General features: G+C 35.3%; 1 protein-coding gene across 5 annotated transcripts in view; it reads right to left on the bottom strand.

Moving 5' to 3' along the window:
* Positions 1-25,286, bottom strand: part of ZBTB20 (zinc finger and BTB domain containing 20) — a 709,762-nt gene that overhangs the window by 593,689 nt on the left and 90,787 nt on the right. For all 5 annotated transcript variants that reach the window (XM_040980442.1, XM_040980441.1, XM_040980439.1 and 2 more), the window contains exon 2: positions 21,252-21,303. The gene's annotated coding sequence lies outside the window, so the exon portion shown is untranslated. The remainder of the gene's footprint in view (positions 1-21,251; positions 21,304-25,286) is intronic.

The following is a 25,286-nucleotide window of genomic DNA, read 5'->3' as shown; positions in this document are numbered from 1 at the left end:
ACACAGGATTTTATAAAGCTGTAAAAATTTCTAAAACTATGCAATCATCCACAGTGCAGCACAATACAATTTCACAAACACAAGTCTACTGAAGAAATATATAAATAAGTATATAAAGGAATGTTTATACTATATTTGCAATTTCCTTGTCATTTGAAACAGTCAAAATTAACCTATTACATTCATTAAATGGCATAATAGTGAGTATCCTAAGATAAATGAGTTGGAAAATGGATAAAAGGAATTTTTCTTGGTTTAGAGGCTGCTTAAAACATTCTATACATTTCATGAAAATTTGCTCATACATGTTGTTAGAATCAATATCAATCCTTAATATCAATCCTTATACTTAAAAGCATAGTAGACAAATTTAAATGAATATCAAAAACTGTTTAAATCACCCAAATCAGTAAATACAAGACAATGGAAAACAGAATATGCAAACAGAGAAAAACTACATAAACAGTAGACATCTAGCCAGACACGGCACTTGTATATCAAAATGTTAAACCTGCAACTGTCACTAAAGGACTACAACAACTGAACAATATGGGAGCACATGGTGGGACGGGACAAGGGGAGGGGGAATCCTCATGCTTCTAAACTGTGGAAAATAATAAAACAGAAAACATAAATGACAGAAGTGTATCTAATAAAGGTAAAAATTGTTAGAATGATTTTTAGGAACATGATTCAACTACATGCTGTTTACAAGAAAGTTTCTTCAAATACAGGTACGTTTTACTTAAAATTTCTATGAGAAATGCAAGGTAAGCTATTCTTAACTGTGTAAACATCAGAGTATTTTTATACAAACAAAGGTAGCAATATAATCTTGGAGGACCAATGTCACATATGCATTGCATCACTGAAAGACTTGTCATTTGGCAGTGCATGACTATATAATGATCCAGGTAGCTTACAATGAAAAGGACTGTAAACGATACACAGGAATCACTCTGTACCTACAAATGACTGTTTCCAGGTTCCCCCTCAAAAACCAGCATCTGTAGGTACTTGCTTATAACTACTGTGGTATTTGCATATAACATTTTCTGGCATGTTTTAAATCATCTCAAAACTACACACAATCCTTGATATAATATAAATATATGGAAATAGCTATTTTAGTGCATTATTTAGGGAACATCAAGAAGGAAAAAAACTGTACATGTTTAGTAAACATGCAACATGTTGATGCAGTTGCTCAAATATTTTGCACAAATATTTTGAATACATGGTTGACTAAATCTGCAGATGCAGAACCTGCAACTACACAGGGGTGGCTGTGTTGTGTAAACTTTAATATAATAAAGTTGGAGTGGCTACATTGCTGTTGCACAAAGTGGATTTCAAAGTGAAGAAAATTACCAAGAATAAAAGAGGGACATTAGATAGTTAATTATCAAAATTTTCAAAGTATGTCCTCCTCAATAGAGTTTCAAAATATATGTGGCAAAAATCAATAGAAATGAATGAGAAATAGACAAATCCACAATTATAGTTGAATATATCAATATGACTCTCAATAACAGAATTAACTGAAAATCAGTATGTATATAACTATGTGCAGAACTGAAAAATTACAGCTAAAGAAAAGACATATGATTACGGGAAGAAGTCAACATTTTCTTTTAATAGATCAGGCATTTATTTTATTAGATCATGAGCCTGACCAAAAGTTTTGATTGGTTTTGAGTATGATTCGAAATCTTTTATTATAAACAATTACAGATGTGATAACTAAATAGATTAATTGATTAATGATAAGACCTTCAGCAGCAGAGGCAGAACACTGAGGCAAGAAAGTGGCAGCAACTTTTAAAGATGAAAACTGTAAATGAAGCTTGACAAAAATGATGTTCTACTGATCTAATTGTGACAGTATAAATAGCTTACAAATAACCTTTAAGGATATAGATTTGCATCTTTGCTTAAACACTTGTACATTACAAATTACTGACCAAAATAAAATCTAATATTTACTTTAAATATCTAAAATTACACTCACTGGGCCCGGCACGGTAGCGTAGTGGTTAAAGTCCTCACCCTGAACATATCAGGATCCCATATGGACGCCAGTTCTAATCCAGGCAGCCCCGCTTCCTATCCAGCTCCCTACTTGTGGCCTGGGAAAGCAGTCAAAGAACTAAGGCTTTGGGAACCTACAGCTACGTGGGAGACCTGGAAGAGCTCTGGGCTCATGGCTTCGGATTGGCTCAGCTCCAGCCGTTGCAACCACATGGGGAGTGAGCCATCGGACGAAAGATCTTCCTCTGTGTCTCTCCTCCTCTCTGTATATCTGCCTTTCCAATAGAAATAAGTAAATATTTTTAAAAAATTAAAAAATAAAATTACACTCACCAATATTTCAGAATCATATATAAAATGTATGTGGGTTCTGCTTATGGAACCAACCTGAGAATTCACTTTTTTATTTTTAAAGATTTATTTTTATTATTTTTTTTATTGGAAAGGCAGATATACAGAGAGGAGAGACAGAGAGGAAGATCTTCCGCCTGATGATTCACTCCCCAAGTGAGCACAACGGCCGATACTATGCCGATCCGAAGCCAGGAGCCTCTTCTGGGTCTCCCACGCGGGTGCAGGGTCCCAAAGCTTTGGGCTGTCCTTGACTGCTTTCCCGGGCCACAAGCAGGGAGCTGGAAGGGAAACGGGGCTGCCGGGATTAGAACCGGCGCCCATATGGGATCCCGGGCATGCAAGGCGAGGACATTAACCACTTGCGCCACTGCGCCGGGCCCAAGAATTCACTTTTAGTAATGCAAAAGAATTTCATAAACAGGAAATCAACATTCTCTGGAAAAATCAGTAAGATATTAGTGTGTAGCTACAGACATATTTTTCACTATACATTCACTCATTCTTTAAGAAATCAGGGCATGCACTCGAAACAAGTTTAAAAGTTTGTCTTTTTCTTTTCCATTTCAATTACACACATACACACACACCCCACATTTTTAGAAGTGCAACATCAAGAAGGAGACCTAGTACTGTGCAATGGATTAACAACAAGGTCTTATATTAAATACCATGATCTAAGAATGGTGCTTTGAGAAATATCATTTAAGATGAACTCAACTAAAGCAAGTGTGACTTTAAAAAACAAATGCCACTATCATCAGTCAGTGAGAACTTTGGAAATAGGGGAAAATCAAATTTTCTCAGTTCTTTTCCATGGTAAAAAAAAAATTCAGGCACCTTCTATACATTGCAAGGAGACCTTAAAAATTACGAATATGAAATAAAAGATTACTAGATCCCACTTCACCCAGGCTGAAACTGGCTACACAAGTAACAAAGGCACGCCCACCTGCAGGCGCCATTGCTAAGGGCAAAGCTCCTCGACTACGTAAGGACTAACAGCCACTCCATGGGAAAGTTCATGGCTGCTCAGTGAAATGGAAACCAGAGGTTCTAATTTACCCTACAAAATTACCATACATATTTGGGTTCTGAGGGGCACAGCAATATTGCTGTGATTGTTAGCTGAAAGCTGAAGATCAAGCTCTCAGCCCCTCAACAGCCCAGGGTAACTGGCGCACACAGTGTTGAACTCCAGCTCCAGAGGCCCCTCCCTGAACACATTCCTAAATGTCACTTCACAAGAACATGACAGATGTGCCTCCTACTGTCCACCTGGAAACCCAAACTAAAACGTCAAGCGCGCGCACACACACACACACACACATACACACACATACACACACAAATATACAGTTTTGGACCAATACAAACTAGATACAGATGCCTTAGTTATGTTTACAAAGCTCACTCAAGTGTTTTTCTCTGTACATTGTTTTGTCTCATTGCTAACACTTGTATTAAATCCACCTGCTACTTGCACTGTTGTGCAAGTCCTCTGATCTTGGCTTCACTGTAAATGATAACAATTCTTTAAGGTCTTTGACAAAAACAACAACAAATCTTTCTTTTTGTTTTTGGCACCAGCCTCTAGCACTGCCCAACTCAAGTGGGATAAACCCTCATAATCTTAGCTTTTATAATCAACCCTGAAATTTGGAGCACAGGCTTACATGGAAGTTTTAAGCATTACTTAAGAAGCCAAGTCATATTTGAATAATTCTTCAGTGACTGCCTCAGTTATCCTATTCTTAAGGTCTACAACAATATTATGCAAACTTCAGGCCCCACAATTAGTGTTCCTGACATCATGACAGTATGCTATACATTCCAAAGCGAAAGATTACAGATAGGTTAGGAAATAACAAAGACAGCATCTAAGACAGGATAGGATGGGATGAGAAGAAACAGGATGGGATTGAATGAGGAAAGGGGACAGAATAGAAATACTTGTGTACTTCACAAAAAAGGAGAGTAAACAGGGCCTGGCTCAGTAGCCTAGCAGCTAAAGTCCTCAGGATCCCATTTAGGCACCTTTTCGTGTCCCAGTGGTCCTGCTTTGCATCCAGCTCCCTGCTTGCGGCCTGAGAAATTCATCAAGGATGGCCCAAAGCCTTGGGACCCTGCAACTGCATGAGAGATCCAGATGAGGCTCCTGGCTCCTGGCTTTGGATCGGCACAGCTCCAGCCATTGTGGCCACTTGTGGAGTGAAACAACCGACCAAAGATCTTCCTTTTTTTATTTCCTCCTCTCTGTGTATCTGACTTTCCAATAAAAATAAATATATCTTTTTTAAAAAGGAGAGTAAATAACCATCATTAAATCTTTACTTCAAGTATGTATGACTGCATGTAAGCAGTATGTCATGACCTACATGAGTCTTCCTCTGTGGCTACTATGGAACTGTTTGAAAATCATGGCCATAAAGAAGACTTATCCTATTTCCCTCAGTCTTTCTCCAGTGACATACAGCTGACTTTGGAATGGGCCAAATTTTGTTTCCAAAGAGTTAGAGTTATCCACTACCCGTATCTACCAAACTCTAGCAGTACCTCTTGGTCACGTGGCGGACAGACATTTTTAAATGCTACCTTGGAACAGGTAGCACTCTACAGAGTTCATAGGCAAAAGTTTAACAGCAGAAGTAATAACCGAGGAGCAGTAACTGTTTCCAAGGATCCTTTCATTCCTACAGACTGTCCTCTAAATTGAAATAGCGATCAGCTCTCTAGGCCCTTGTCTGGTGTGTGTACACTGCTTTAAGTGCTTATTCAGCAAGTCCCCCTTTCTTCGCACCCATTAACCGGATACTAAATGCACTAGCAAAATGAAATGGGAACACAACATTCATTGCTATTAATGGAGTTTCTCACATGTCACTCCCCACACAATTACTAAAAATGGATTCCTCTCTTGTCTAAATGTCTCAACAAAAATATTTGCGCTTTTCAATACATAGCATTTCAGGAGTGAGGATTTCTTTAAATCTTCAGACACTTATTTTGCAAAGCTCCCCTATCAAGATAACACTTGACAAATTTTCACCATCGATTTATATTTACACTTTGGTAGATCCTTCAGTCTACAGAGAAGATCCAACAAGAAGATACTGGCTTTCCAATTTAAATAACTTGCTTTAATTCTGTGACATGCTATAGATGACAGGAACAAACAGTTGATGATTGTCATCTACCATCCTAAGAACCATATAATACATAAGATTTTTTAAATGGAGACAAAATCAAGTAGTGGCTCCCTATGAAAGCAGCACAGTATTTATACATACACATCAATGGTAGAATTTTTTCATAAAAGATGAATAATCCTTTTTATCTTACATATTTTCAGAACTTTTCTCTTTCCCATGTTTGAAATAACAGACACTTTGCAGATATCAAAATAAGCAGCCTAGATTTATAAATCACCCAGAAATTATAACATTGTACTTATTTTTTTACTTATTTTTGTAAGTAAAAATTTCCTTTGCTGAATAGCTTAGGACCAAATTGTGTTCACAATACTTTGAATTTCTTAACTGTTTTTCTCAGAAAATGCCAAGAGGAACTTACCTTTCTCCATGAAGTGTTAATGACAGGAATCCTTAGAGGAATGTTTTCAAAACATTATAGCACAAAGGTCACATCAAGGCTTAACTTGAACACTTGATTTGATAAATTGTCAACAAACAAAACAACAAGCCAAATGGACGTGAAACAAGGGAGAAGCAGGAAAGGGAAAAGTATCATTTTTTTAGGTGATAAAATGAACAAACACACAAAGTAAGAGATTATTTACATCTAAATTTGGGGGAAAAAAAACTCTAATGAGCAAAGTAAATGAAAAAAACGTGATGAGAATTCTGAGAGAAAAATCCAGGCAGATTACATACTTCAAATATTCACAAAGACTATCCAGTGGAAGAAAGCAAAACCGGCATTGGGCAGCGGGTAAAGACACCACCTTGGTCTTGTCTTTGACCTTGCCCAGTGCTGGCCTCTGTAACCTTTATCCAGGGAAGGAACAGGCAGACAGAAGATAGCTCTCTCTGTGTGTCTCACCCTCCCTCTTTTAACTCTGACTGGGGTCTTAGCTGCCTTTAAGTCTCTTGAGAGCAAATATTCTATATTTTTATTTGCATATTTTTATACCTGGAACAGAGTAAGCACTAATAAGTGGTTTAAGTCAATGAAAGGACGGTTTGCTACTAAGGACATCATTCAAACCCAAAGTATAAAATGTCTTAGATTTAGTCAGAGGTGAGACACACATAATTGGCTAAGAAAAGCTAGTGATTTGTGAGTCACAGGTGCATTTATTGTCCTGAAAATTTTATTTATTTGAGAATTAAAATGAGTCACGTTCTGAGGAAAGAAAGTTCACTGAACTACATTGTAATTTGGTGACTCTCCTCACTGACCTCAACTTGTCTGCATTTCACAAGAACCACTTAATAAAATGTTATACATTGAAGACCTATTAGTAACCAAAGCTCTAAAAAGGATACAAAGATATAGATGATATATTCCTTGCTTCCATAGTACAAAATCTGGTGGGGCAATGAAGAAATCTGGAAATGTATATTTCTATGGTACACCTTGAGAAAATCTGGACCAAAAGTCCCTTAAAGCAGCAGAAAGTATATGGAGTGACCTTGCCTGGACATAATGTCCTTAAGATGAGAAGAAAGGCTATACAACTGAAGATTCTTCACCAATTTTAACTAGGTTTTAAGTGTTCACCTATTTAGAGATAAGAAAATTACCACAGAAACCATTTCTTTTGCCCATTATCTAACATTCAATTAAAAAACAAAAAAGGTCATTGAAAATATTTTTAAGAGAACTAACAGATAAAAGCTTTGTCCTTTCCAAATGCATACCAAGAAAGGAGAAATATTTGGATTTTAATGTATTTTTTTAAAATGTGGCTTGCTTTTACATCCATTTAAAACTTGAACTTGGCAGTACTTCTGCAATTATACAAACTTAATAGGTATTCAAGAGTTTACAAGTAACTAGGTTTTCAACTGGCCAAACTGTTACACAGTATATTATGTTGCTATACTGGGCCTTCCCTTAATGATTAACAACTAGGAAAGACTAATTTGAAATTAGCCATATTTGGTCATTTTGATTACCATAATCTTTATTTAAATAATCACTGTTCTGTGGCCAGCATTGCGGCATACCTGGTAAATCTACCACCTGTGACTCTATATCCCTACTGGCACAGGTTTGTGTCCTAGCTACTCCACTTCCAAAACAGCTCCTTGATAATGGCTTGGGAAAAACAAAAAAGATGGCATTTGTATCTCTACCACTCATGCGAGAGACCCAGACGAAATTCCTGGCTCCTGGTTTTAGCCTGGTCCACTACTGGATATTGTGGCTAACTGGAGACTCAACTGGCCAACAGAAGATTCTCTCTCCCTGTCTGTTTTCCTCTCTCTTTCTCTCTCGCTCTGTCTCTTTCTTTCTCTCTTTCTGTTTCTCTTTCAAATAAAAATAATTAATTCTTTAAAAAAAGAAACACAGCCAACCTGTATATGGCAGTTATAACAACACCTATTTTCTTTTCATCTGCATTACTTTTTTTCCCTTCGGATATTAAGTTTTAATCCAAACTGCAGACAAAACAAAAGTGTGACAACTGAGCAGTCTCTGAAAATAAGCCCCATGGTTTTAAGAGAACATTGCATATTAACCATATCATACTTTTTTTCCCCACTTTAATCTCAGATCTGTAAAAAAGCCTGGGAAGAAGGCTGAAAAATTTACAGATGTCCTCTTTTTAGGGGAAAAAGGCATCTGGCATACAGTTGGATTATGGTTGCACACATTGCAAGACTTTTGGATTTGGTTTAATCACAGCTTTTCCAGAAATTTAAAAGTGATTATTCAGGTTTGAAAAAAAAAAAAATGAGCCATATAGCTAGCTAGCTAGCTCCATGAACCAAGGAAAAAACAACGATCTTAACAGACATTATATGAGATGACTGTTTCACATGAGAAAACCGGGCACTGTCAAAAAAAAATAAAATTAAAAAAAAAGAAAACAAGAAGAGGTAAGATGACAATTCTCACTTAGGAGTCATGGATGAGTCTAATTGTTCTAACTGATGAATTTCATCAAGGTAAAAAGTGGGCTCCATTTCGGTTTTTAAAAATCCAGAGTATCTTTAATAGTGCAACTAATGACAACCTTCCTGTTGTGCTCACTAAAGAGGAAACCCTATAATAAGAGCTTCCCTAAATGTCAAATAACACTTGTCTCATAACAGGGCTTCTTTGTTCATTCACCGTGTCTCTTTTGATATACACAGATAATAAAAGTTCATGTAAAACTAAAGGTAATATAGAGCAAAAGCCAACACTAATTCTGTATAAATATGTCTGACTAATAAGAATGCCATTGTTATGGTTATTTCATAATGTCACACAGAACAGGGGATAGAAGCACTCTTATTCTTACTGGTTTATTATTTTTTTTCATTATCTGTTATCCAACCTCTGCAAAATTTTGTTCAGTGAGGGAAATGAAGGATCGATTTTTGTCTCTTAATTATTTCATTGCATTAATTCATCTTATCATTTGCAAAAACAACTTTAAACTTGGGAAAAAAATAGGAGCTTCATCCTAAAATTAAAATACATGTACATTAACAAAATACCTGCTTCAAGTGTGGGCTTCCTTTTGCATATACTCAATATATATATTACTCTGGTGCTCAGGAGCACACAAGATATGAAAGTTAGCATGGTAGCACTAAGATCTGAACAGGAGACTAGGATATTAAATCCAAACAATGATTTAACACTATAATCACACATAAAATGGTAGGTGTGACTTAATCTCCTAAATCAGAAGCCCATTCTGGTAAGTTAAAAAGAATTCTTCAGATTATGTAAATATCAACTTACTGGAAAGGAACTAGAAAATAACAGAAAATCACCAGCATGCCCTGAGAAGAGTGTGGTCCATTTTAAACAGAATTCTAAGGCAGATAGTTAAGTTTGTATTGTTATTACTTCATTTTTCTCTTTAAATCTTTATCTCCCAGATCATAGCCTCCTCCCTTGGTGCAACAGCATAATATAAAAACTTAACAGTCTATCTTAAATTTAGCTGACATTTTTACATCCTTCACAACATACCGTTTCGATTGCACCCAAGAAGGAGATTATTAAATAGTAGCAGGAGACCAGTTACCAGACGATTTTACTGAACAAGAAACAGCACTGTGCCTTCATACTGATAGACTAAACAACATTTATACAATCATTATAATCCATTTCATAAATAAAGGGCTATTAATGACTGAATAAAGGAAAGAAAGATTTCTCCCAAGTTCCTTCATCCTCTCTCAAATCCCATATTGGTTTAAAAAAGTGAAGAAACATTACATGAGAAAGAGCATGCTCAGCTAAGTTCTCTCCAATGAAGTAGGTTATCAGTCAGATGGCATGGTTCATTTCTGCTTTCAGTTAGCCTATTTTTTGGTAATAATTATTTGGTGCTCTTTTTAGGGAGATTGGCATAACTCAAAACTTACTTTTTCTTTTTTTCATTTATGATTTTCCTTCCATTTTACAAAATGAATTTACATGATTTCAGTCTCTCGGTCCCTCCTGCTTTATTTATGAATACAGCCCTTCTTGATGGTAACTCTAATGTGATAGGAGTAATTAATGTCCCAGTCAGCTCAGCTAATCCCTTTGCACACTCTCTGCAGAGAAGTTTAAGGTAAGTAACAATTTGAAGTCAATATTAGCCTTAAGTATGCTTAATGAGAGTTAGTGTATCTGTTTACTAACTGCGTTTAGGTATGTGGATCCTGGATGAGTTTTCCCCTGGCCTCATTCAGCTTTGTTAATCATGCCACTGTGTACTGTATATTTCATGTTTAAATCTTTAAAGGTGCTTCTGGAGATTGAGGCAAGGGAAGAGCCTGTTTCAGTGGAGATACCATTAAACAACTTAGTACAGCCTTAACACAATCACATCTTTATTTGGAAAGGGAGCTGTGATTTTATACTACTTTCCAAACACAATCATTTAAGAGGCAACTTCTTGCCTGCACTCCATATCCTCGCTAAGTCTACAAATAAAATATTTCCAACTAAGTATAATTATCAAAGATGGGTGTTATAATCTACAGAATTTCAGAAAAAAAAAAAAAGATTATTTGAAAGGCGGAGTTACAAAGAGAGGGAGAAAGACAGAAAGATCTTTCATCCAGGGGTTCACACATCAGATAGCTGCAATGACTAGAGCTATGCCAGGCTGAAGCCAGGACCCAGGAGCCAGGAGACGTGTCTTCCCGGCGCTTGGGCCATTCACTGCTGCCTTCCCAGGCACATTATCATGAAGCTGGATTTAATTTGGAGCACCTAAGTCATAAATTGGTGCCCATATGCGGTGCTGGTATTACAGCTACTGGCTTAACCTTCCGGGCCACAATGCTGCCCCCCAAATTACAGAATATTAAACGCTTTGAAGACATTCTTTATTCATCTTTCAATGTTATGCTCTCAAATACTAGGCTGAAAGAGCCTTGGACAAAATTTGTGTTTCCTTGGAGTAGTTTTAAAAGTAAGTACTAAAGCAATTATGCAAACTTAAAGGAAATCTGGTACTGAATTGATCTTGTGTTACTATGTTGTGTGTTGTGGGGAGGGGTGTCTGTATGTCTGTGCACATTCATTGGTTAATGAATTCAAGAAACTTTATTGAGTCCTGATCTGACATAAGAACGCAAATGAAAGCATACATCTTTCCTTCAAGAAAAGATACAGGCTTGAATAAAGACTGGGACTAAGTATGGGTGAGTGTAACACTCATGTAAGTGTTAAGGAGACAATAAGTAAAGCTCTACTGATACTCTTTCAAACAATGAACAGGTCTTTACAAATACTCTATACATCATGTGCATAATTTATATCTATACAAGTCATAAAATTTAAATATAATTTTTATATATGAATTTAAAAGACAGCAAGTAAAGTGTAGGAAGAATATACCTGGAGAAAAAAAATGAGGGAGGATGGGAAGAATACTTATTCAAATACTACAATGGGACAAAGGTAAGAAAATATTTTAAATGTCATTTCATATTAGGATTTGGGGGGATATTTATTTATTTGTTCTTTTATTTATTTGAAAAATATAATAAAAGAGAAGGACGAAGACAAACACAAACATACACAGAAAGATTATTCCATTTGCTGGTACTCCTCAAATGGTGGAAGATCCAGGTCTGGGCCAGATCAATGTTCAGAGCCAAGATCTTCATCCCAGTCTCCACAGGGTGGCAGAGGATCAATCATTTGTACCATCTTCAGCTCTCTCCACAGGTGCCTTAGCAGAACACTGAATGGGGAAGTGGATCAGGGATACTTGAACCCAGATTCCAACATAGGATGCCTGTGACCTAGCACTGCACCACAACATCTTATATTAATTTTTAAATAAATAAGGACTGAGAAAATGTGAAGAGATGTATTTTTACCAAGTAAGGATGATGCATACACAGATTCTGAAAATTAAGTGGAATTTTTCTAAGAATGAATATGTTCAATTTTCAAAGCTCCCATGATGTATTGAGAAGTCCTAATAAATCAAAGTTTGTGGGAGAGGGGGACAATTATCTAAAATGTGTCTATCTAGAAGACTGAATGAAAACATTAATGGAAGTTAACAGGAAGAGAAGCTGGTAAGTTCATACCCCAGGGAATTCTAGGATATCTAAAATTGATTACATAGTCTAGGTGAAGTAAAAACTAGCCTATAATTAATTTTAGAAAATTTATGCCTTTTGAAAATTGTACCTCACCACATATGGAGTTTATCTTTACCTCTCTAAAATGTTTATGTTTCAACTGACAAAAATAAATAGATTATGCTATATATGTGTTATTTTAACATATACATTCCCTTACACACTTATTTTTGTGGTGGGAAGAGTTAAAAGCTACAGCCTAAACAATGCATAAGAATACTGCATATTAATGACAGTCACCCTGGTATACAAAAGTTATTTCTTGCATTTACTCTTCTTCAGTGAAATTTAATTTTTTTCTGATGAACATCTCTTCAATTCCCCAAAACTCAAGCTTCTGAAGCCACCACTGTATTCCCTGTCTCTAAGAGTTTGACACTTTTAGGTTCCATATATAATGCAGTCATGCAATATTTGTCTTTCTCTGCCTGGCTTATATAATTTAACATAATATATTTCTATGTTGTCATAACTGACAGCATTTTGCTCTTCTCCATGTTGAATAGAATTCCATTGTGTCTACACACTACATATCTTTAATCCATTCAGATAACCAGGGGCTGTGAAGGGTAAGGGAGAAGGGGAAAACCAAAGTAGTTGGTTATCAGATAAACGAAGTTACAAACAACAAATATATTCTGATGTACTATAACAAATTTTGTAACCATATATACAAGAATTTTTTAATATTTCAGAAAAACTGCTGCAAAGGATTTTAAATGATCCTAAAATCTGGCCATGCCTTGACTGTTACTGGCATTTGGGGAACAGACAAGTAGATGGGTGCTTTCTTTTAGCCTTCTGTCTCCGCTCTCTAATAAATAAAATAACCTAAATAATAACACATAATAATAAAATGATATCACAATCCTAAGTATAACTTCAAGACACAATATTTGTTCCCATTTTCCTGTGTATGTGAGTAGACATAGACTCTGAATAAAATAACAACCCAATTCATGGTAAGTAGTAAATCCTAGACTGAAACAAAGCTTTGACTACAAATATAATGCTATTTCTAGTATGGGAAATACAAAACATACATTATAAACAAACAAAACTTCAGGAATAATTACCGAGGTACTCCAAATCCATGTCAGTGAGTGAGTGATATTCATCACTTCAAGCTCTGTGGCTAACTAGGTAATATGATTTTGAAACTAAAACTAAACTTCATCCCATGAAATAGAATGTTTTTCATCATACACTCAAAAATAAAAAAGGAAATATTCTTCATAGAAAAAACTGTACAAGCTATGTTTTCTTCATTCTCCAAAAGTCATTTCTCTTAAGAATTCACCTATGGGGACAGGCGCAACAGCCTAGAGGCTAAAGTCCTTGTCTTGCATGCCCGTGATCCCATATGGGTGCCAGTTTGTGTCCCAGAGGCCCTGCATCCCATCCAGCTACCTGCTTGTGGCCTAGGAGAGCAGCTGAGGATGGCCTAAAACTTTGGGACTCTGTACCTATATGGAAGACCCAGAAGAACCTCCTAGCTCCTGGCTTCAGACTGGATCAGCTCCAGCAGATGTGGCCACCTGGGGAGTAAATCAGCAGACACAAGATCTTTCTCTCTGTTTCCTCCTCTGTATATCTGACTTTTCAATTAAAATGAAATAAAAGTTTAAAAAATTAATCTGTTTCAGTACTTTTGCCCAAATTATTGATGTTTTGTTATGAAAAACATCATGCTAGATAATAAAACAGTATCCTAGAAAATAATTTGAACAAAAAAGTTAAATATTTTTGCAATAACTTAAACAAAAGTGTTATGTATCTTTAAGAAAGCTGTTTAGATGTTTTTAAGTATTTATCTTTTCTTAGATTTAATTCTGTGTCTTTTGCAGTAAAGAATGGAGTTTAGGGGGAAAACAGATGAAAAACTGCTTTAGAAGTGCAGAAATCATCTAAATATTATTAGCTTTTTATTAAATAGCAACAGAAAACTATGTAGTGTGCGTTATTTTCAGCTATAAGTCTATCTTCTTTTTACCCAATAAAATACACACAAAATTCCTCCATTTCAAATACTGATGATATCAGCAGAGTGCTGACACATCTGGATATCCTTCTGTGCTTACCTAAACCGACCTTTCTGCTATGTTCTTTTCCTTGCAGGACCTTTAGCTGTACACATTTGCAAAAACCACTTGAGCCGTTTACATTCTCCATGCTGCTTCAAATAGCCTTTAGGACTTTCAAACACCAGACATTTTCTGGTATCTACTTTTGTCTCCCTGCTCAACAAAGTTAAGAGGAAATGCCAAGGTTCAAACAGTTATAAAATTTTTCTCATTCTGCTAAACATGTTTTGAAAAGCAGACGTCATAGCAATACTAGAATTAAATTTTAGAAAAGCATATCTCAATTGATCATCACATATTATAATATAAAAATCTCCAAGTTTATCAGATTTAGTGGACTGCTATTTAAGTTCATAAACACATTTGAATGCAGTAGGCACATATATGTCACCTATTTTAATGTACATATCAGATATAGTTATATATCTGATATAAACATATTATATTAATACACACACACATACACAGAGAGGCATTTCAGCAGTTACTCTGGGAAGCAGTAGAGAAAATACTTCCGTGTTTTTCACAACACAAATTACAACAGAAATGTCCTTTAAAAAGTATAATTAATAACTGTTGTGTCAAAACATAGACCAAATAGTCAAACCTTATAATTCATAGTTTAAGAGGTCATAGCTCAAATTATTACTTATAAAACTAGTTATCTGGAAGTAATTTGACAAATCCATCTAATATATAGTGAATGCACATGAAATATTTCTGAGAGTAAAAGGGATGTATGTCCAAGTGGACAGCTGATGGAGACAATGGCCTTTTTACTGATCAAGGCTGAGGTCCAGCATAATGACTTGGAATGCCTTTGAATGAGCATACAGACTGGAAGGCCAAACAAAGCACAGATCCAAAACAGAACATAACAAACAGTCTGATCAACAGACAGAAGTATTCCATACACATGTCCAATTAGAGGAACAGATATTTCCATAACTTGCTCTTGGTTCATCCTTTCTACAATCCAATTTACTGATAAACAGTATTAATAAAAATTATTAAGAGGGATTTCTGTAATTTAACAGCACTAGCAATTCCTTTAATATTTCAGCCTGAGATATGAGAGTATCAATGGATCATTTATACCATACAACGTAGGCTGGTTTTACAAAGCTCCATCTTTTATGATTCACCTTGGAAGTAAATTTTGCTTTATATATCTTCATTCCAAAGTGACATTGCCCTTGTAACATAAACTGAGATAATTTGGCTTCAATCTAGAGTGATCTGCTCTGAAGAAGATGGCTATTGCATATAACTACTCTATCCAGAACAAATTACCTTATTTAAGTCAGAATGCAGAAGGTCAGCAAAATGCCATTCACTTTAATACCTATTGTGTAAAATTTATTTATCTGTTTAAGAAATATTGAGTATTCTATAGTCTCCAATAGAGTAAGGAATATCTCTTTTTTCAACAGTTACATCCAAGAGAACAAAGTTCCTGGCACGAGTTACATTCAATACACATTTGTTCCCTTAGAATGAATAGTGTTACTCTGGAGAGAAAAATGATTTTAAAAGTGCACTGTGATAAATTTACCTATTCACCTATTCAATGATCCAATTCTGTCTATACCAGAAACCAAAAGACTTAAAAATGTTTTCAAAATGGGCCTGGCACCATAGTCTAGTACCTAAATCCTCACCTTGGGACCACTGGGTTCCTATATGAGTGCCAGTTTGTGTCCTGGCTGCTCCATTTCCCATCTAACTCCATGCTTGTGGCCTCGGAAGGTAGCAGATGAAGACAATCCAAAGCATTGGAACCCTGCACTCAAGTGGGAGACCCAGAAAAAGCTCCTGGCTTCTGGCTTCAGATTGAGTTGGCTCTGGTCAGTGCATCCACCTGGGGAATAAACCAGCACACAGAACTTTCTCTGTCTCTGCTTCTCCCTGTAGAACTGTCTTGCTAATAAAAATAAAATGAATCTTTAGAAAAGGTGTTTGCAGAAGTGTATAATTATAAGATAAAATATATTAAAACATATTAAGCATGAAAAGAAAAAAAGTAGAATGGGAAACTTGATGTTTACACATTCATACACATAAAGACAGTTACAGGAAAAAAGAGGAACTTCTTTTTTTTCCAAAGATTTAATTACTTTTATTGGAAAGTCAGATATACAGAAAGTAGGTGAGACAGAGAGAAAGATCTTCTGTCTGCTGATTCACTCCCCAGATGGCCATACTGGCTGAAACTGAGCTGATCCAAAGCCAGGAGCCAGGAGGTTCTTCTGGGTCTCCCATACGGGCGCAGGATCCCAAAGTTTTGGGCAATCCTCCACTGCTTTCCCATGCCACAAGCAGGGTGCTAGATGGGAAGCAGGGCCCCTGGGACAAAAACTGGCACCCAAATGAAATCCTGGTGTGAGCAAGTTGAGGACCCTACCCACTAGAGTACCATGCCTGGCCCAAGGAATTTCTTTTACAATATTTCCAGTTTTGATTAATTTGACTACCTATTATTGCATGTTTATTGTTAGAAAAATAAATATGTTAGTTGCTGAATGGGCCAACATGGAGCATTTATTTATTTAATCAGACATGTTACACTGTAAGTCAAGTAGTCTTTGAAATGACAGAAATAGTCAATTATAGAAAGTTTATATCTATGTTGCAATAGCAAAAACAGATTCAAGGCAAGAATCACTTTTGAACCAGACAAAAAAAAACACACAAAAATTGCTTACTTTGATGCCACTATTGTCAATTGCAAAGACTTTTGTGGTTACATGTACACATTCTTGGCTCTTGGTGCTCAGAAAATATACCTTCTCAGTTGTTAACCAGTATCAATGAGTTCTGCAAGTGTAAGTACAAAAATACATGTGAAAATATCCTTTTCCATAAGAGTGAGAGCTAAATCCTGATTCCAGCTAGCCTGATCATTGTTTCTGTTGTTCTGTGTGGCCAGCCCACACATACTGGGCTCTTGATAGGTCCTGGGCTCAGCCATCTGGCCTTGTATTTACTTAATTCTTTTTTAATACTGACAAGTGTATTAGTAACACTTCTTTGATCAGTGGTAAATACAAAAACACCACAAAACTGAATTTCTCTAATTCTGAAAGTCACTAATTAGTTGTGGGTTGGGGTGAACGAGTATTACAAAGGTATGTTGAGCAGTATTACAAGAGATAATAAAATTCTCTAATAGAAAGCATGTTTATTTACTTCCAACTTCATTAGGGGAATAAAAAACATCTTGTCACCACTAAAGGACAAGAAAAGAGACTCCAGATATTTGAGAAACAGTCAATAGCAAGGAAGAAAAAAATGTAACATTTGGCTAAGAATCAAATCCTCTACATATTGTGGGTAATGTTCATACTTTTACTTGATCTTTCTGATTGCTCTAACACTATTTCATGAATACATTTCAATCATTTAGTAACCATGGCTTTCCAAGGGAAACGAAAAAGGTATATAATCCCTATTTTCTAAAACAGATCTTTTTGGGTTTTTTTTCTCAGACTTATTTTTTATGTATTTGAAAAGCAGAGTTACAAAAAAAGTAAGAGAAGAGAGAGAGGAAGAGAGAGAGAAAACCAGAGAGAGAAAGGAAAAAGTTAAGAGAGAGTAGTCCACCCACTGGTTCACTCCCCACAGTCACAATGGCCAGGAAAGGCCCAGGTCAAAGTCAAGAACCAGAAGCTTCATCTGGCTACATGTTGGTGCAGTGGCCCAAGGACCTGGGCTGTCCTTTGCTGTTTTCCCAGGCCATCAGCAGGGTGCTGGGTCAGAAGTGCAACAGCCAGGTCTCAAACTGGCACCCACATAAGCTGCTGGGTTACAGGCAGGGGCTTAGCCTAAAATGTCACAATACCAGCTCTCTGCTTTTATCACACGCATTTTGGAGAAGAATAGTGCTCTCCCATAGTACTTACTTAAATAGATGAGAATCTGTACTAACTAACCAGAATCTCAACAAAAAATTATAGTACTTTGAGTTGTGAAGTAATTAGTAATTCCTTAACAAAATCGTACTAAATCATGAAAAAGTTAACTGGTTCACATTCATAAGCAAATTGCTGAAAAAATGAAAAATAAACAGAAATAAAAAGCACATTTTGTAATATGTAACTTAAACATCGTCAAGGACATGGACATAGCTTCTTTTCTGTTATATGTAAACAGTAAAATGGATGCTTCTGCATACAACTAAACACAGAAGATGAGACAAAATAGGAGATCAACTTTAACTCCTCTGGGCAGTGATTAACTATACTAGAACTGTGGCAGTTACAATGAAGTAATTAACTAGCATAGAGGGTTATTAATCATGGCAGGTAACTAAGCAGTTGTGGCAGTGATGTTGGTGGCTTCTTTCCATCAGGTAGCTTTGCTAGCACAGACGGGATGCCTGGAACCAGGCAAGACAACATCCATCTCTAATTTTAAATATTACTGGAAATCATGCTAGAAAATGCTTTCCTTTGGAACTAGGATACATGCTGTTCTCAGATGTTGACCAATATTTATTTCCATCCATCTTGGTGTGCAGATCAATGTATGAAACACTCATCTATACTCCCCCATTATATTATAGAAAAATGTAATTCTAACATTTACTGGGAAAAATGCCTGTTGGTAGCTACAGCCATATATGTCATTATAGAAACAGATGGTCAAAGTGAGTCCATTTCACAGACAGAATATTCTGTGGGCCTTTTTATTCTGAATAACCAAGCCAAACCAAAGCACAACACAGAAGATACTATTATGTCTTCTCTCACTTGCTTATGAGTTTTACCTGTGAAATACAACCATAAAACCAGAAACTGTAACCCCACATAGTGCTATTTCCTTATAACATTTAACCAAACATTTAAGCATTCCTATTCAAAAATCCAGATATTTAAAAAGATGGAAGGACACGTGGGGTATTTTTATTTTCCCGTATCATGACCTCCAGTAAAAGGAAAAATCATATTTTTCATTCTTAAGCTCTTTGAGTTACTCCTTTGAAACAAAGGAGTAACTCATCTTAATTGCATTCAAGTCTTTAATGACACCTCAAGAAAAAAACAACATGTTTACAAGGCAAATTTCAATATCAAATGTTTGAAAAGCATGTGCTCTCTGCATATATATTATTTTAGTAAAAAAATTTAAATATAAGAGTTGAAATGTTCATAATCAAATTAATAGTCTACCTGGAAAATATTCAATACTAATTTTCACACCATGAGATTTAATAAACATACATTGCTATCTAGATTCTCAGTATGAAAGCTTCATCAGTATAACCTCTCCAAAATATACTTTACCTTCATTTTATTAAACAAAGACAATATTAGTAGGAGAATTAGCGATGAAAATTATGAGTACATTTATAACTACAATAGCAACTAGTAAGTGAAATGGCAAATTATTGAAAATGATATTCCTAACATACATCTACACGTACAGCAATGGAAACAGGTGCGAAAGGGATTCTGGTTATCTACTTTAAGAAAGAGCTGATGAAATATGAGGTTTAAGAGTACATCTTCAGTGCCTCTGCTCCTTAAAATATTGTCGAGTATTAATTTTTCATCAAGTTGTCATTTTCTCTGACATTTGGTTTTATTAATCAAGGCATTTATCATTAATTTGTAGAAAATACCATAATTAAACCAAATAAAATAAAATCCTTAAAAGGCTAAAATTAGAATGCAAGTGAATTAGAACTTCGACATTACCCTGTTGATATACAGGGGCTTTTTGGAAGAACGGGAATCAAGCTTTTTTTTTTTTTCAGTGGTTTTGGTTCCTGAATCTTAGGCCTGACTGTTTTTTAAAAAATGTTATAAAAGATTTGATTTAAAACTCTCTGACAGTTTTGACATTCAGGTGAAAGTACTGCTGCTGCATTTGGAACAATTTGCATATCCCACTGCTAAACGGAATGTTTGAGGTGTACACTGGTGTAAAGAAATTTAAAACAAGCTATCACACATGTTTAAGTGTATGTATTGACAAAACTGATAGTTGGGTCGTGTCTCCCCATCCCCCTCCAAAGTAATCTATGATTTACTCTTCTATAATAAATTACTCTAACATGTTATTCTCACTGGAAGATCTAACCATGCATGCAAGCGGCAAAGTAATTACAGCCTCTTCTCGTCCGTAAGAAACCTCCTTCAATCCCTATGAGTTCTTGTTACACAATATAGCAACACAAGTCTTTGTAAATTGCTTGCCTAAAGCACTGGACTTCTGTTTAAGTGCAGCCATTACATCTCATCAGAAAGTTCTGCTTTCCCAATAAGAGCATTTTCATCACTTATAGTGGATTGTAAACTTCTCCCTGAGAAGAAAAGGAGTTGAATTTTGGCTTTGAGACAATCTGTACTCTTAAGGAAAGCATAAGTTTTAAAAATCAAGAGTTCGAAAGTAATTTTAAAAGAAGGAGCAAAATGCATTCCTATAGAGAAGGCAGACAGGGTACAGAAATACTAAATTAAGGTGCCAATACCACAGATCGGTTGGCTAATTCTCAGCCAGCAAGCACTCCTTTGTGGGTACTGGTTTCTGTCCAGTCTGCTCCACTTCCCATCCAGCTCCCTGTTTGTGCCCTGGGAAAGCAGTCAAGGATGGTCCAAAGCCTTGGGATCCTCCTGCACCTGCACAGGAGACCCAGAAGAAGCTCCTGGTTCCTGGCTTCAAATTGGCACGGCTTCAGCAGTTGTGGCAATTTGGGGAGATGAACCAGTAGATGGAATATCTTTCTGTCTCTCCTTCTTTATGTACACCTGCCTTTCCAATTAAAATAAATAAATGTTTAAAAAATAAAAGAAATACTAAATTCAGCTGAAGCATTCTGAGATATCTTCTTTTTACTTATAATTTCAGAATATTACCTTCAGTAGATACAGAAAAAAAGGCACTTAATGTGTTAACAAGCAATAAAAGAATGATCACAGGTAGTACATTCAAGACTTTAAACAGCATAAAACATTTCAAGAATATAAAATTCATTCAAGTAAACATCATTGGGCATTACCTTCAGTCTTCAGAGTCTCACAGGACAATTGTCAACACTTCTTTTTGTGTAGCTGTAAAAAAGAAATACTAAATCACAAGACTGCCAAGGAAACATTTGTTTTACTATATTATCTTTGTGATTGATCAGGAGAAAGAGGTAAAGAGAGTTGTGTATTTCAATTAAGTCTACAATTCTTTAAAAAAAAAACAAAATGTAACACACTCAAGTGTATATGTGAAGTAAAAGTAGGCCATTAACAATGGCAAAAATGTTTAAGTGTAATTTATTCTGTGCATTTTTATCATCAAGATAGGTAACAAAGTATTAACTATAGTATCATTAGAACCTCACTAATAAAGCAACTTACATTTATATTTTAAAAGCTAATGCCAAACAGTCTTCAAACTACTTATTTTTTATTCTTAATGGAAATCTTATAAAGTTCTATGAAATATACCATTGGTAGGCACTAATGAATTAAGAAATACAACATAAAGAAGCAAATATAACATATGAGACCTGCCATATAAATATGTATATACACATACACATATGTGGGTAATGGTAGAGATGTTTACATAGGCCAAAAAAAAAAAGAAACAAAAAGAATGAAACAAAAAAGGGGACAAAAGGAAACATTTGTATAATTTGAACTTGTATATAATGTACAACAGGAGGAAACCCTGTCCCACCAGATTTAGAGGCAGGGTGGGCATACAAATGCACAATTCATTTTTATGTTCCTTAACATCTAAATATATTTGTTATTATGGAAGCAAAGCTGGGATTAGGACCTACTTGTGCAGCAGACAGGACATTACTGTGGCTCCTTTAAAGACAATTTGGTGAATGTGATTATAAAAATATTTGCAACAATTGTATCAAAAATTGAGTTTGATATTATGTGACCTTTGAAAGTGATCTCTCCAAATTCACTATGAAATCTCAATGATAACCTTGATGTCATATTTACTAATAATCTCCTCAGAGATTTAGCTGTTCAAGTCTCCAAACCATCTTTACTAATGAAGGGCAATACATAAACATTAGCTGATCTATAAGCTCATGCACCTACAGTTAAAGACTCATAACTATTTTATGTCTGAGGATTCTAATACACTGGATGTTTAATATGCATTTATAACATCTTCACAATGGGAAAACAAAGGCACAAACAGCCAATCAACCATATCATTAAAATAACAGAAATGTGAGTTTAGGTTGTACCAATGGAAAAAAGAAAAATGGGATTTATAAAAGCAAAGTGGCAGTCCTGTAATATCCAAGGTAGTAGGAATGGATAAACAGAGGATGCGCAGGAATGGAAAAAGAAAATGGAAATGGAAAATCTTTATATGCAGGTCATAGAGTTGAGAAGGCGCAAGTTTCAAAAAGTTAGCCATTATATCTTGTATTTTTTTTTAAAGATTTATTTTTATTATTTTTTCATTGGAAAGGCGGATATACAGAGAGGAGAGACAGAGAGGAAGATCTTCCATCCGATGATTCACTCCCCAAGTGAGCGCAACGGGCCGATACTATGCCAATCCAAAGCCAGGAGCCTCTTCCGGGTCTCCCATGCGGGTGCAGGGTCCTAAAGCTTTGGGCCGTCCTGGACTGCTTTCCCAGGCCACAAGCAGGGAGCTGGAAGGGAAGCAGGGCTGCCGGGATTAGAACTGGCGCCCATATGGGATCCCGGGGCGTGCAAGGTGAGGACCTTTAACCACTTGCGCCACCGCGCTGGGCCCTATATCTTGTATTTTAAAAGGAGATTTTGATTTATTCTCTATTTTCCCCATTAAAATTAAAAAAAAACATGAATTCAAACACTCTTTTTGTTTTTGTTTTTGATCATGTATTCCATTTTTATGAATGGTGCCTGCCACATGAGGAACCAATGAATATTTATTAAATATAAGAATGAACAATCTGACCAACATTATAAGAGAGGAAATGGATTGGTACTATTCACAGATAAAGAAATTTAGGCTCAAAAAGTTACATGTTACAAATATATAATAAAATGTTAAAAATTGAGGAAACAAACTCTAAGATATATGACCCTTCTTTATACTATTGCAAAATTATTGTTTTGCAAATTTAAAAGCATTCTGAAGATTTTAAAGAAAATATTCTTTAGAGTGAAAAGATAAAGCCTGGAAATTCTAACTTTTTTTTCTTTAACTTAAAATGAAGTAACTAAAAGATAGCTTTGGTGATGATAAAAAATGCTTTTTAGAACTGAAAAAAAAAACAAAAATTACATTAAATTTAACTTTGTCTTTCTGTGATACCAAACTCCTATAAATAATTATTTATTTTTCCACTCAATATTGATTCTGGTAGGGGAAAAAAACAATACGCAAATGAATTATTGGATTTTACTATAATATTAGTATCATAACACACAAGCAAGGCAAAGGCATTGAGAGTTACATGGGCTAATATTTTAGATCAGTTTGGACACAGAAGTTTCTTAGAGGAAGTGACAAGTAGAAGGAACATGGGTGGCTGAAGTAGAAAGAAAGTAAAAAACCAAAAACAAATAAACAAACAAACAAAAAAACAACTCAGGGGCTGTATGGACTCAATAGGACTTAATAAGATTAAGTAATATAAGGCACATTATAGCATTAAGTACAGTGGCTTCAATGGCACTCAAGAAATGCAATTTTATTATATTACTATTATCTTCATAAATGGTGAAATTCTTCACTGGATTAAAAATCCATCAAAGGTAGTTATTTTTATCCTTATTATAGCTCCTGAAAAAACTCAATAAGCATTTACAGAATAGAAAATAGGATGACACATTATTCAGTTCATCAAATGGAAAAAGTAAACAGACAATATGAATATGAAGAGGTTACCAGCATCATGGGGCTGAATCCACCTAACTCTACTATATCAATGCCACATAATGATCAATCTTTCTTAGATTAAAAAAAATAAGCAAACCACTAAACAGCTTTGGTTATTATGTCACAGATTATAAAAAATGAGAAAAGAATCACAAACTACAAGATAATAAATATTGGAAAACAGCCTTGATCATTTATATGCTGTATCTCTACCTCCATCAGGCAGCCATGTTCTTCTAGTCCAAGGACTTAGCTACAGAGGTATCTAATGCTTTAATGCATTATTAATAGAAGCATAGGGCTCATATTAATATCTTAGCTTAACTGAATTGAGCTAAAAGTAGTTTCAAGTTCCAATGAACTACAGTTTAAAACAACAAACCAAGAAATAAACAAACCTGAAAACTAAATTTTGATTAAAACAATCACCAACTGTTATCTCTCAGCCCCACTGGAAAAGAGTAAAGAAAAGATAAGTTGTGATCTCAGACTGAAATATAAGCAACTATATGATGCTGGCTTTGGAAGAAATAACTAAGCAGAACAGCTCAGGGGGACTCAAGTATGGAATAAATTCATCAGCATTTCCAAAGCATGAAAACAACGGACTGATAATACAGAAAATATAAAATACTAAACTCTGTTCTCTAGATCTCTTCCCAGGTACCAAAATATATCTGAATATAACAAGTAAAACAGTAAAAACAAAAAAATGTAAGTGGTACTTTCCAAAGTTCATTGTGAAATGGAATTAAAGATTAGTTTATTTGGTGCAAACATTGGAAATTCATACAAAGCTTTTCATAAAGTGCATTTTCCATGAGCTGTTTTAAGAACCCCTCCATGTGTATAATATTATAAGCTTCAAGATGGGAACATCTTTTTGACACTTGTGCAGTTCGTGTACCTTAACATAAATATTTGTGAATTTTACTATTTAATTTTAGGGTAAAAAATATGAAGATATACTTAGCAGTTCATGGAAAAACATAACTGCATGATAATTTAATTTGGTACAAAATAATTCTGAAATCCATGAATAATTTTATATATGCAATTTCTACATAGTTTTGAAGGTCCTTGAATCTTCAAAATTTAACCAATTAATTACACTAATATCTATGTGTATGATGTTCACAGGCTGATGAATCTTTGTAAAGAAATAACTATCCTATTTTTTTAAAAATAAGAA

The sequence above is a fragment of the Ochotona curzoniae genome, unplaced genomic scaffold (assembly GCF_017591425.1).
Source record: "Ochotona curzoniae isolate NIBS_2020 unplaced genomic scaffold, NIBS_Ocur_1.0 contig_3498, whole genome shotgun sequence".
Classification (NCBI taxonomy): Eukaryota; Metazoa; Chordata; class Mammalia; order Lagomorpha; family Ochotonidae; genus Ochotona; species Ochotona curzoniae.
This window is presented reverse-complemented; position numbering and strand designations above follow the sequence as displayed.